A 14,960-nucleotide genomic window follows, 5' to 3' on the forward strand; every position below is an offset into this window, starting at 1 on the left:
GTGTTGTTAGGTATTTAATTGCTAGGCTTATGAGGTCCCTTAGTGATATAGATTTGTCCCAGAAGATGCTCCTTTTGCGATCCGATGGCTCACCCACACATGTCGATGGCGATGATAAATATGACCAGATGAGCTGCGAAGATGGTGGTGCCGCTCTGCAGGATGTTGATGGCTGGACCACCTTGAAGGGCATTCGTTTGGACTAGCCTTCTCTTTCAGTGATCGCGGTTCAATCAAAGGGACGAATGAGGGTGTGGGCATCTGGGTGATAAAGTCTATAGCCTTAAAACTTGTCTTTAAACATTCAGACTAAAATGTAATGCTGAATTATTGAATACATTTACTGCACTAGAAAATAAACAGGCAGGAAGGCTCAGAAAGAGGAGAGAACTTAAAGATAGGGACACCTGGGCTCACCAAGTGATAACAGGATGCTGTGAGGCAATTAAGAACGTTTACTTGATCATCGATGAATCTGTGTGAACAGGACACCAAGTGATAACATTCACAGCCGTTCCCTTGTGAAATTAATGATAGTCTTTGAATCTGACCCTGAAACAAGACTCGGTACTATCCCTAGCTTTGTAATTAATGGGTGGAGCTTGTCCATTATAATGGATTCTTACTACCCTTTGCAAGCGGGGCATTCACAAAATAAATCTTCGCTGTCTTGAGAGTTCAAAAGGACACGAGAGAGAGAGACCATTTTATTGCTGAGGCTGTTGAATCCCGGAGAGAATTAACTCTTAGTTCTTATCTGCTATGGATCGACTTGAATTGCATTTTGGACTTTATGATGAGAGGTTTTTATTCCAGGTTTCCAAAGAGTATGATCTCCAGGACAAACCAAGAGAGAGGCTTTACAGGTCTGAGTTCTCAAAGGATTCCCTGGGCCACCTCAAATCTCCACTTTAACATGGGAGGTAGGACAAAATGGCTTCTGCTTGGCTAACTCAGTGGGACTGAGTCAGGCAGATACTCACGACTCAAAACAAACAAGAAACCACAGACTGATGTCAATCCAGTGAAAAAAACTGCAAATGCAGAAGTAACAAATGTGAACCTAACCATCAATCGCAGAAGTAACGGTTTAATCCTAACCACCAGACAGGACAAATACGATTCCAAGAACAAGTTGTCTACAAGAAATTATGATAGATTAGATTATATTCCCTACAGTTTGGAAATAGGCCCTTCGGCCCAACCAGTCCACACTGACCCTCCGAAGAGTAACCCACCCAGAACCATTTTTCGTCTGACTAATGCACCTAACACCATGGGCAATTTAGCATGGCCAATCCACCTGACCTGCACATCTTTGGACTGTGGGAGGAAACCGGAGCACCCGGAGGAAACCCACGCAGACATGGGGAGAACGTGCAAACTCCACACAGATGGTCACCCAAGGCTGGAATCGAACCTGGGACCCTGGGGCTGTGAGGCAGCAGTGCTAACCACTGAGCCACCGTGCCGCCCTAGGCCAAGTCAAAAATGCACGAGGATCTTGCGGGATCTGATTGGTTGTTACTATGTTTGGGCAGCACGGTGGCACAGTGGTTAGCACTGCTGACTCACAGCGCCAGAGATTCGGGTTCAATTCCCACCTCAGGTGACTGACTGTGTGGAGTTTGCACGTTCTCCCCGTGTCTGCGTGGGTTTCCTCCGGGTGCTCCGGTTTCCTCCCACAGTCCAAAGATGTGCACGTCAGGTGAATTGGCCATGCTAAAATTGCCCGGAGTGTTAGGTAAAGGGGTAAATGTACGGGAATGGGTGGGTTACGCTTCGGCGGGTCGGTGTGGACTTGTTGGGCCGAAGGGCCTGTTTCCACACTATATCTAATCTAATCTATCTAATCTAATCTATGTGATCATGCTCAATGTCTGACTCTAAACAATGTACATAAGTTCTATACAAACTCTGCAAAGGTTGGCAGATTCTTTTGGCACTCCAGGAGTACTCATCGGTGGCCCAGTGGTTAGCACTGCTGCCTCACAGCACCAGGGGTCCCAGGTTCAATTCCAGCCTCCGGGGGCTGGCTGTGTGGAGTTTGCACATTCTCCCTATGTCTGCATGAGTTTCCTCCAGGTGCTCTGGTTTCCTCCCACAATCCAAAGATGTACAGTCTGGTGAATTGGCCATGCTAAATTGCCCATAATGTTAGGTGTATTAGTTAGAGGGAGATGGGTCTGGGTGAGCTACTCTTCAGAGGGTCAGTGTGGACTGGTTGGGCCTTGGGCCTGTTTCCACACTGTTGGGAATCTAATCTAATCCTTCTGGGCTGATCAGAATCTACTGACCCGGCTGTATCAAAGAATAAACTATTGCTTGCATGATTGACAAAAGAGTCATTTCCAGGTGTGTTTATTGACCAATCCCAGAAATCCGAAGATCCGGATAGCAGTTCAGAACAACCAGATAGGAAATGGTTAATGTCCCCAGAATGTGGGGAGCAAAATAAGACACCAAGGCATTAACACCAATACCAGGGAGAAACTGAACATACAGACGTGACAAACATTTGTGGCAAGCCAGAATCACAGATGTACAGCACAAACAGTCCCTTCAGTCCATGCTGACCAGATATCCTAAATCGATCTAGTCCCATTTGCCAGCACTTGGCCCATGTCCCTCTAAATGTTTCCCAACATATGCCCATCCAGATACCTTTTAAAGGTTGTAATTGTACCAGCAGTCACCACTTCCTCTGGCAGCTCATTCTTTACACACACCACCCTCTGTATATAGGAGTTGCCCCTGAGGTTTCTTTTAAATCTCAGCCTCACCCTAAACCTATGAGCAATCCCAGATCAAAGATCTTGTCTATTTACCCTCGCCATGCCCCACATTATTTTATACAAGGTTGTAGGGTCACCCCTGTGGGATATAGGTAAAGCAGTGTTACTTCTGCAACCATAATTGCTTCTGCAAGGTAAATGAACTAACGCCAGGGTATAATTATTTCAGCCACGAGTGGACTTACTCAGTGGGAACAGGGAGATCAGAGGACAGAGAAATCAGGTCGTGAAACCCGAGCTGACACCAGACTACAGTATGCTCAGTGCTTTGGTGAGCAGTGCCAACCCTCTGCCTTTACCTAGCTTCCCATCTGACTCCCCCCTCAATATTCAGGATCCAATCCTTGCCATCCTGAAGCCATGTGTCTGTAAGGAGTCTCAGACCATAATTATTCATTTCAATGAGTGCAATTAATTCATTCACTTTTGTTACAATGTGGCACACGTTCAGACTCACCATGTATCATTTCAGTTTTTGTGACATGAGTATCCAGTTTTCATTGCTGGTATATTTACTCTCCTTGTCCCTTTCTATTGTTCTCTGATATTCATTTTCCACATCACTACATTACTCACCGGTCTTGATTTGGATTGGCCATGCTAAATTGCCCACAGTGCCCAGGGATATGCAGGTTAAGTGGGTTAACCATGGGAAATGCAGGGTTATAGTTTCATAGTAATAGAAGCAGGAGTAGGCCATTTGGCCCTTCCAGCCTACATTAAGATCAGGGCTGATGCATCCATTGTCTAAGCTCCTCTTCCCTGCATTATCCCAACTACCCTTAATTCCCTGACTTAACAGAGACACTAAGCCTTGCAGCTGTCCTGCTCCCTGATAAACAAATTATTTCCTTGTGTGGGAATATCCTTCTCTTTGCAAGGACCTATTGTACACTTATCAGCTACTAACCAACACTATCCAGACACTGTGTCGCTGGGCAAAGTGACTTAGGTTGCTCAATATCCTGCAATTAACAGTTTGCTAATTGTTAAATGATTGTAACCTATATAGTCATACAACTCTCTGTTACTCGTCGGAGTGACTTGTGAGCTCCCAAATAGACAGTCAATAACCCAAGGTTTGTGTGTCATGATTACTTATCTAATACTTATTGGTCTACTACGAGTAAGTCACCCACAGCATAATCCACTTCCATCCCCATCATGGATCAAGACGCCATCCTTTTTTGCCAGACAAGTAAATGTGTCAAGCTCAGGAAACAAAGCCTGTCAAACATTAATAGACACAGATCGAAACCAACCTTTTCCAGAGTCTGTCCCTTCACCTTGATTGACTTTCTTTTTCCCTCAGCTCCTACAAACCAACAGCTGAACCCAAGGATGAGAAAAGAAATGGGAAAGAGGGCGAGAAAAGAGAATGCGGTACTCCTAGATGTTAAACAGAGGAAGGAAGTTACAGTCTGGACTGAAGCTCAATCTTCATTCAGAGAGAGAGGAGCAACAACAACTTCAGAAGCTCATGGTCGAACTTCCGCATTCAGACAATGACGGGGGGGACTCTGATTGGCAGGAGGACCAGGCCCCTTCCGGTCCTATAGGGTTTCCCAAAGATTGGTCTCCCCGTTCATCCGAACGACGAGGGGCGGGGCCCCATTCCGAGCTCACACATGCGCACTATGAATACTGCTCACGGCCCAAAGAGCGGTTTCTGGATCGCATGGGATTGTGGGTCCTACAACAGCCATTAAAGAGATAAAATCAAGAGTCCCATATGCCTTCTTAACCGTCCTTTTTTATGTGTTAATGACGAACACGTCAAGAGCTAATCTTTAATCGATTTTCGATTGATACACTGAGTGAAACACTACAGATGTTTAACTCTCTATTTCCAGTTCAGTGTCAGTACAACACTCTTTATCTGTCCTCAAATAAGGACCGAATCAAAGCCCGACGTCTGCTCCACCTGAAGGTTGTTTTTTTTAGTTTGCAGTTTCCAATCCTCCGTTTCAATCATTTATTAACAGTTACTCGTGGTACATGAGCATTGCTGGCTGGCCAGCATTTAGTTCCCCTTGAGAAGGTGATGGTGACCTGCCTTCTTCAACTGCTGTGGTCCACACGCTGTACGGTGACCCATAATGTCCTTACGGAGGGTATTCCAGGATTTAGACCCAGAAACACTGAAGGAGCAGCAATATATTTCCAAGTCAAGATGGTGAGTGGCTTGGAGGGGTACTTGCAAGAGGTTGTGTTCCCAAGTATCTGTTGCCCTGGTCGTTCTAGAGGAAGTAGTTGTTGGTTTGGAAGGCATTTTCTAAGGATCTTTGGTGAATTTCAGTGTTGTGTCTTGTAGATCGTACACACTCCTGCTTCTGAACAGTGGGACAGAGGGAGTGGATGTATGTGGAGATGGTGCCAATCAAGCATTTGTCCTGGATGGTATCAAGCTTTTTGAATTTTGTTGAAGCTGCACCCATCCCAGCTGGTGGGAGAGTATTCTATTACACTGCAGACTTGTGATTTGTAGAAAATGGGTAGGGTTTGGGGAGTCACGGTATGCCTGACCTGTTGCCTGCTCTTGTTGTCATTGTGTCTGTGAGTTGAGTTTCTGGTCAATGGTAAACCCCAAGGATGTTGATAGTGGGGTGTTTAGTGACAGTAACACTGTTGAATATCACGGGACAGTTGTCAGATTCTCTCTTTTGGGGATGAGTCATTGTTTGGCATTGGCATGGCATGCATCTTACTTGCCACTCCTGAGCCCACTGGATATTGTTAAGATCTTGTTGCATTTCAAACTGAACTGCTTCAGTTTGTGAGGAGTTGTGAATCGTGCTGAACATTGTGCAATTATTGGCGAATATCTCCACCTCTGACCTTATGATGGAGGACGGTCATTGATGAAGATGGTTGAGCCTAAGAAGACACTACCCTATGAATTCCTGCAGAGACGTTCTGGAACTGAGATGACTGACCTCCAACAACCAAAGCCATCTCTCTATGTACCAGGTATCCCTGAACAATTCAGATACACAACAATATTTCAAAACTAATTGAAGGAATACAGATGCAACACCCCTCTTCTGGGAGTCTCCAGTGCAAGTTTTTTTGTTCGGGAAACAATCTGATAAGTGTTGACTGTCATCAACCTTTTTGATCTTGGCCACACACACCGCCCCCTGTCCATTCGCCCCCGCCACACACACAGCGCTCCCTGTCCATTTCTTCCCCGCCACTCCAGCGCCCCCTATCCATTCTCCCTCACCACTCACAGCACCCCCGTTCTTTCCTCCCACCACCCACAGCTCCCCCTGTCCATTCCCACTGCCAACCATAGCGCCCCTTGTCCATTCTCTCTCCATCCCCAGGTTCTTGCCCATTCTCCCTCTATACTACAAACACCCTGTCCATTCTCTCTCATGCAACTCTCTGTACCCCTGTCGTTTCATTCCTCAGCCCCTTTCCAGTCCATTTCCCCACCTTCTACACCCATTTATTCTCTCTCATCCCACCCTCTGTCCATATCCATTTTTCCAGCCCCCACCATCCATTCTCTCTCTCTCGCTCCCCCCACCATCTGCCACCCCACCCATTCTCTCTCCCCTGAAATACACCAGGCTCGGAGTCAGAATTGGGGTTCAATGACAGAGTTTATTGCACAAGGAAATACCGGGGCTCCGGGGAGAGAAACGCTTTTTTTATTTCAAAATATACTTTATTCATAGAAATAAATCTTTGGTACTTGTACAATTTGTCATGTCGTTCATAGATATATACATTGCATGTCTTCACATTACAAAGAACAGATTAAATTAATCGAATTTACAGTTATCCTATTTACAGTTCCCTTTATTAACCATCCAGTCTCTTATTATTTAGCTGTGGCTTCAGCAGGACCCACCTACTGAGTGGGTGCCCTGTTAAGAACAGAATTTTTTTTTATTTCAAAAATATACTTTGTTCATAAAATACTTTGGTGATCTGTACAACTGGACATGCCATACATATGTAAACATTCGATTTGTTTGCATTCCGAAAACAGAGTAATCATTCCTGTTTACAGGTCTGTACGATTACATTTTTAGCTGCGGCGTCAGCAGAGCCCAAATGACTGCGTGGGCCCCCTGTTCTTCTTTAGGCAGGCAGATGTTACACGGTGGTCTTTCCCCACCGCGCCTTGGCGGCAGCTGCCCCAAGCTTCAGCGCGTCCCTCAACACATATTCCTGGACCTTGGAATGTGCCAGTCTGCAACACTCAGACAGGGTCAACTCCTTCAGCTGGAAGATCAACAGGTTTCGGACCACCCAGAGAGCGTCCTTCACCGAGTTGATGATCCTCCAGGCACAGTTGATGTTCGTCTCGGTGTGTGTCCCTGGGAACAGGCTGTAGAGCACGGAATCCCGCGTCATGGCGCTGCTCGGGACGAACCTTGACAAACACCACTGCATTCCTCTCCAGACTTCTTCTGCGTAGGCACATTCCAGAAGGAGGTGTGTGACAGTCTCGTCCCCCCCGCAGCCACTTCGAGGGCAGCGTGCGGTGCGGCTGAGAGTCTGGGCCTGCATAAAGGATCTCACAGGCAGAGCCCTTCTCACCACCAGCCAAGCCATGTCTTGGTGCTTGTTGGAAAGTTCTGGCGATGAGGCATTCTGCCAAATGGCTTTGACAGTCTGCTCAGGGAACCGCTCGATAGAATCCGCCCTCTCCTTTTCTCAAAGGGTCTCAAGGACACTACGTGCTGACCACTTCCTGATGGACTTGTGGTCAAAGGTGTTTTTCTTCACAAACTTCTCCACGAAGGACAGGTGACACGGAACACAACTACTCGGAGTGTTCCGTGGCAGCGAGGCCCAACTTTCGCAACACCGGGGACAGGTAGAACCTCAATATGTAGTGACACTTGGTGTTTGCATACCAGGGATCCACGCACAGCTTGATGCAGCCACACACAAAGGTGGCCATCAGGGTGAGGGGAGAGAAAGACACCAACAGCACAGTGTCAGCTGCGAGACTTCTCTCGATCCAGAACACACGTCAAGAAACCTTTATACATCTTATGATACAATCGGTCAGGGATGAGATTATTGTCTTTGTAACATGATTTGTTTATGGTAATCATTGGAGAATCGTTGATAGTTTCGGTACAGTCTTTGTCAGTTCCAGCACAGCCTTTGTTAATTTCCGCACCGTCGTTGTCAGTTTCAGTGCAGACATTGTCCATTTCAATGTCTGCATGGAAATCCATTGTTGTAGTAATGGGCGCTAATTGCTCTTCCTGAGAAGGAGGATTCCTGCAGCCCTGGCTATTAGCATTTGGTATTGAGTCTGTATCATGCTGTTAGCACTTCTATAATGGGTGTTGGCTGGAGCCAGACACTTCGGCGGGCAGTGTTCATTACTCGTGTGTATTCTCTCCCCCACCAGCCTTAAACTAATCACCTGGGTTGTGAGTCCATTGTGCTGGTATTCTGGTGGCCCCAGGCAGTGTTGTATCAGCTCTGTGTTTCTCTCCATATTGTGATCCGGCGGCCATCTTGTGTGTCAAGTTGGCCAATTGATGGCTCAGTGGCCACCTTGTGTATCCGTGTGCCTAGTGTCACCCTGCCCTGTGCCATCTCCCACTTCTCCGCCACGCCCACTCTCTCTCCCCCACCCAATTTCTCTATCAACCCCACTCATTCTCTCTCTCTGTACCCCCTAGTCTCTCTCTACCCCCACCCTCTGCCGCCCGTCCATTTTCTCTCTCTCTGTTCCCCCATCCATTCGGTCTCTTTTCTCCCCAGCCCCCACCACACCCGTCCTTTCTCGAGCCTCGAACCATCTTTGACCACTGTATCAAACCTTTCAAAGGACAGAGCGAGGGAGATAATGGATAGTAATGACTCTGCCTGGGAGTCAGGAGGGGTGAGAAATGGCTGATCTTCAAAATTGAGAATACCTAAAATATATTCAGAAACATCATTAAAGTGAGAAAGCACGTTCAAGTTTTTTAAAAGAGCTGCTGAAATCTTTCTGAAACTTTCACTGAAATAAGCGCAGTCAGGCCACTGCTCAGGAGAGGCTGGAAGGGGTGAATGGGCGAAGGTGAGCATTGCGGATGCTGGAGATTAGAGTCAAGATTAGAGTGGTGCTGGAAAAGCACAGCCGGTCAGGCAGCATTTGAAGCTTTTGCCTGAAACGTTGATGTTCCTGCTCCTTGGATGCTGCCTGACCTGCTGTGCATTTCCAGCACCACTCTGATCTTGACTGTAAGGGGTGAATGGCCTAGTCCTCGTCTTGTGAAGTTGGTTCCAACTATCTAGAAATAGCGAAACAGAGCACAGAAACATACCCTTCGGTCTATGCCGACCAGATATCCTAAATTAATCTAGTGACCCATTTGCCAGCATTTGGCCCCTTATCCCTCTGAATCTGTCCTATTCATATCCCCATCCAGATGCATTTTAAATATTATCATTGTACTGGCCTCCACCACTTCCTCTGGCTGACACGCACCAGCGTCTGTGCAAAAAGGTTACCCCTCAGAAATCTTTCCCCTCTCACCCTAAACCCATGCCCTCCACTTCTGGACTCGGGGTAAACCTGGGGAAAAGACATACCAAAGTTGAGCAGCCAGACAGAATGCAAAAGTAATACAATGTCGAATCACAGGGAAAAACAAATTGTGGCTCTACCCCTTTTTTCCTATTGGCATTTGGACTCTTAACATCTGACAGAAACACCAGCATTGAAAAGTGTAGTGCTGGAAAAACCAGGCAGACCAGGCAGCATCCGAGGAGCAGGAGAATCGACGTTTTGGGCAGAAGCCCTTCTTCAGGAATCTTATGCCCGAAACGTCGATTCTCCTGCTCCTCAGATGCTGCCTGGCCTGCTGTCTTTTTCCAGCACCACACTTTTCAACTCTGGTCTCCAGCACCTGCAGTCCTCACTTTCTCCAAGAAACACCAGCATCCCCAGTGAACATACTGCGCATGTTTTCCGGTGTCAGTAACGCAGTGCACATACCCACCGGTGTCAGCTAAACACTGGGCATCCTCATCGCTTTCCGCAAAAAATGGTGTGCGACCTTCCTTTGATGGTCCAATAGGGAACCGTGGAGGACCAAAACAAAACTGGTCCTCCTGCCAATCAGAGCCACCCCATTGTCTGAATGCGGAAGTTGAACCATGAGTTCCTGAAGCTGCTACTCCTGCTCCTCTCTTTCTGAATCAACATTGAGCTTCACCCAGACTGCAAACTCCTTCCTCTGTCTGAGATCTGTGAGTACGGCACTTTTTTTTTTCTCGCCTCCTTTTCCATTTCTATTTCTTTCCGGAGTTCAATTGTTGACTTGCAGCAACTGAAAGGAAAGGGGGTGAACCCAGGGAGGGAACAGACTCTGGAAACATGGTCCAGGTCTGTGTCTCAATTGGCAAAATAGACAGGCAGGAGGCTGGAAGGACACAGCAAACCAGGCGGCATCAGGAGGTGGAGAAGTCGATGTTTCGGGTGTAACCCTTCCTCAGGACTGGGGCTGGGGCTGGGGCTGGGGCTGGGGCTAAGGCTAAAGCTAAAGTGGGGATAGGTGAAGATAGGGAGAGGGTACAGCCTGATTAGTCATTGGGTGGAAGAAATCAGGTTGGTGGCAGGAAGGAGTGGTAGTGAGGGGCAATGGGCTGAGAAGGGAGTCGGGTGATGGAAAGGGAGGTTATTTGAAATTGGAGAACTCGATGTTGGGTCCTGCAGGCTGTAGGCTGCCTGGGCGGAAGATGGGATGTTGTTCCCTAATTTGCGGTTTGGTTCGTTATGGCAATAGAGGAAGCCTATGATGTTCTTGTCAGAAAGGGAGTGGGAAGGGGAATTAAAATCGATGGTGACTGGGAGGTCTGGTCAGCCTCTGCGGACCCAGCTGCGATGCTCGCCAATCCGTTCCCCAAGTTTACGCTCAGTCTCCCCGAAGCAGGGAAGACCACAATTTGCAAACACATGGCAAATGCAGTCCCACAATGTGAAGTTATAGCCTTTGCTATGGAAAAAAAAGCAGAAAGACAGTGTATTGTTTAAATGGTGATACTTTGGGATGTGGAGAAAGTGAGAACTGCAGATGCTGGAGATCAGAGGCAAAGTGTGGTGCTAGAAAAAGGCAGTAGGTCAGGCAGCATCTGAGGACCAGGAGAGTCGACATTTCGGTCCCGAGCACTTCATCAGGAATGATATGTGAATGGACAAAGGGTCTGATTCGGTTCTATATAACTCTAATCATCTTCAGTGAGAGCAGAAGTGTGATTGTGAAGGCTGGAGTTTAAGAGGAGCTTTCAAAGATGTTTGCCCTTAATGGGAGCAGAAGAAGTTACAATGAAATCTTGCATTTCTGAGACAGCAACTGAGTGAGTGAGTAAATCCGAGGTTTTGGTGCAAAGTGGGAATTCATTCCACTGTGAGGATGAAGCTCTACTTAATGAGTCATTTCTGCTGGTGAATGAAACCAGGCTCAAGATTAGGAGGAGTAGATTTAGGACAGAGTTGAGGAGGAACTGCTTTTCCTGGAGTGTAGTGAATCTATGGAATTCTCTGCCCCAGGAAGCAGTAGAGACAGATTCATTAAGTATGTTCAAGACACAGTTGGATGGATTTTTGCAGTGGTAGGGGAATTAAGGGTAGTTGGGACAATGCAGGGAGGAGGATCTCAGATGATGAATAGATCAGCCATGATCTTAATGAATGGCGGAGCAGGTTGGATGGGCCAAATGGCCTTCTCCTGCTTCTATTACTAGGTAACTGTGTAACCCTGCATTTCCCATGGCTAACCCACCTAACCTGCACATCCGTCATCATTATAGGCAATTTAGCATGGCCAATTCAAATCAAATCAAGGTGATGTGGGAAATGAACATTAGAGAAAGGGACAAGGAGAGTAAATGTACCAGCAAAATGTACCAGGATTCTAAAGATCACAAAAATTGAAACGGTGAGTCTCAACGTGTGCCGCATTGTAACAAAATTGAATGAATTGACTGCACACATTGAAGTGAATAATTATGGTCTGAGACTCCTTACAGAGACATGGCTTTAGGATGGCAAGGATTAGATTCTGTATATTGAGGGTGTTGTGTAATGGGAAGCTTGGTAAAGGTAGAGGGTTGGGCACTGCTAATCAAAGCACTGATCACATGGTAGTCTGATGTCAGCTCGGGTTTCAGGGCCTGGTGTGTCTGTCCACTGTTGATCTCCCTATTCCCAAGGAGTATGTCGGTCTGTGCTCAGCTCTGCTGGATTTCTGCTGAAGCTTTGTCCCCTTTTTCACCTTCTGGAACAATAAAGCATTCAGTCAACCGAGCCCCAACCTACAATCTCCCAGCCTGTCAGCCATCCAGGCACAGTGTAATCACAGCAGGGGATCTCACAAGAAAAATGAAACCAAATTAGAAATGACTTAGGTGCTCGTGTTTAATGTTTGTTCATGAGAAAGTGGACCACAAATGGGGCTCTCCCAGGATTCTTATACTATCCCACTTGAGGAATTCTCTCTCTTACATCTAACTATGAGAACCCAGCTATGATTTACAACAATATTTACACCAACAGAAGTAAGGCACCTGTTCTCAAATAGACAGAGACATACAGGATGGAAATAGACATTTTCTCTCTCATGCGCGCGCACACACACACACAAGTTCACGGGAATAAATGCACATTTGCAGAGCTGAGCTCAAATGTCACTTTTTGTTCTAAAACTTTAAGTTCGCTTGATAAGGTGCTTTCCAGGAAGTTCTGGGATTTGCATATTAATGATACCTGCAACCCTTTTGAAAAGATGAAAGACTTGGCAATCCAGGTTTGTTCAATGTATCATTTCAGTGGCAGGACACTGTCATGTTTTTCTATAAATTCTGTGTCTTATTATTTTATTCTCCACAACCACTTGATGAAGGAACAGCGCTCCAAAAGCTAGTGCTTCTAAATAAACCTGTTGGACTATAACCTGATGTTGTGTGATTTTTAACTTTGTCCAGGTTAGGGGGGAATTGCTATGCTAAATTACCCATAGTGCCCAGGGATGTGCAGGTTAGGCGTGATAGTCAGGGAGTAGAGCAACAGGTGCAGGGATGTGGGTGGGTCAGTGTGAACTCGTCGGGCCGAGTGGCCTCCTTCCACACTGTGGGGATTCTGTGAAGGGAAGGAATTCCTGCAAACTATGCAGGGCAGTGCGGGCTAGCCAGCCGGTCGGCCGCGACCCACCCCTTCCTCTCGTCCCTTTTCCCATTCCCTACCCCACCCCTGACCCATTGAAGGCGTCACAACGCGGAAGTGGCCCTGTCAGTTTGCATGAAACTCCCTCCCTCTCGGCAAATCTTCATCCTGGGAGTGTGTGGGGGGGAATCTGTTCACTTGTGGCAACTGGAGTGAATCCAGGGAGGCAGCAGACTCCGCAAACTCAGGTATGTGTCTTAATTACCCGGGCGAGGAGGGACAGAAGGATGGGGTGGGGCTGTTTTCCCCATCGCGCCAGAGTCTGAGACTTTTATAAAATCATGAGGGGTATGGATAGGGTAAATAGACAAGGTCTTTCCCTTGGGATGGGAAAGTCCCAAACTGGAGGGTCATAGGTTCAGGGTGAGGGCAGTGGGGAGATGTAAAAGAGACCTCAGTGGCAACTTTTTCATGCAAAGGGTGGTGCTTTTATGGAATGAGCTGCCAGAGGAAGTTGTGGGGACTGCTAGAATTCCAACAGTTAAAAGGTATCTGGATGGGTGTATGAATACAAAGGGTTCAGTGGATCGGGGCCAAGTGATGGCAAATGTGACTGGAGTCATAGAGATGTACAGCACAGAAACAGACCCTTCGGTCCAACTCGTCCTTGCTGACAAGATAGCCAACCCAATTTAGTCCCAGCTGTCAGCACCCGGCCCATATAGGGGCCAAGTGATGGCAAACATGACTAGATTAATTTAGGATATCTGGGCAGATTGGGCCAATGAGTCTGTTTCCGTGCTGTGTGACTCTAAATGTCCTCGGTGAAAGCAGAATTGTGGTTGTGAAGGCTGGACTTTCAGAGCATGTTTTGCCCTGACTGGGAGCAGAAGAGTTTGACTGAAGTGTGTCGGTGTTAATGCCTTGATGTCTCCGTTTGCTCCCACCTTCCTGGGGTCATTGACCATTTTGCGTCTGGTCCTTCCTCAAGAAGCTGCATTGCAGGTTCACCCTGAATTGACACTTTTTGTTTACTTCCCTAAATCGGACCTGCTCACTCTCAGCAGGATCCCAGTGTTGTGAAAGATATTAACTTTCAGGTGGAGGTATCCAAAATTCAGAGAGATGTCAGTCTTGATGTTTTTGCTTTTTCTGCCCCTGTAAGATCCTGAATCAGCACCTTCAGGAGAATTAGTTAGAGCAGAGTGAGAACAGAGGGGAAGGGAGAGTGGGATGGTGCTTTCAATTTTGTGGAATAACAAAAGAATATTCCACAGAAAGTAGAATTGCTTGTTCTGAATTTCTACCCTGCACTGATAGTGATGACTTTTGTAATCTCTTTTTGCAGAGTATTTGAATATCTGAAGTCAGAAGATTCAAAGTCAACAGATGAAGGGCTTATGCCTGAAACATTGACTCTCCTGCTCCTCGGATGCTGCCTGACCTGCTGTGATTTTCCAATGCCACACATTTCGACACTGACTCTCCAGCGTCTGCAGACCTCACTTTGACATCACTGTCTGACAGACATTCGGACCGCAACAATTTTCAACTGAAATACTGCGAGAAGGAGCAAAGCTTTTTGGTTCCTGTTTGGGTACGTTTTCAGCATCAGTGGGACTGGATGAGAGACCCTACAGCGCACTGAGTGTGGAGCGTGTAACCGCTATACAGCCTGGAAAGAGGAATTGATGCCAGGGAGGGGCTTGTATGCGTGTTTGTGTGTAACTGAAGCGTCGGCCATGGAGAAACCCGAGGAATCCCACCTTTTGGAGAAACGATGGAAGTGTGATGACTGCGGGAAAAGCTTCTGTTTCCCATCTACCGTGGACTCTCATCGGCGCAGCCACACCGAGGAGAGGCCGTTCCCTTCCCCGTGTGTGGGAAGGCCTTCAGCAATTCCTCCACCCTGCTGACCCACCGGCGGGTCCACACAGGTGAGAGGCTGTTCACCTGTTGTCAGTGCAAGAAGGCTTACACCTGCTCCTCCGCCCTGCGGAGGCACCAGCGAGTTCACCTGTAGAGGAATTGAA

The 14,960-nt window shown here is 47.2% G+C and overlaps 1 pseudogene; it reads right to left on the reverse strand.

Moving 5' to 3' along the window:
* Positions 1-6,905: 6,905 nt before the first annotated feature.
* Positions 6,906-13,895, reverse strand: LOC148143101 (uncharacterized; annotated as a pseudogene).
* Positions 13,896-14,960: the final 1,065 nt, after the last annotated feature.

Source organism: Chiloscyllium plagiosum, unplaced genomic scaffold (assembly GCF_037043375.1).
Source record: "Chiloscyllium plagiosum isolate Xiang-an unplaced genomic scaffold, Cpla_swu_hap1 HiC_scaffold_27, whole genome shotgun sequence".
In the NCBI taxonomy this organism is placed as follows: domain Eukaryota; kingdom Metazoa; phylum Chordata; class Chondrichthyes; order Orectolobiformes; family Hemiscylliidae; genus Chiloscyllium; species Chiloscyllium plagiosum.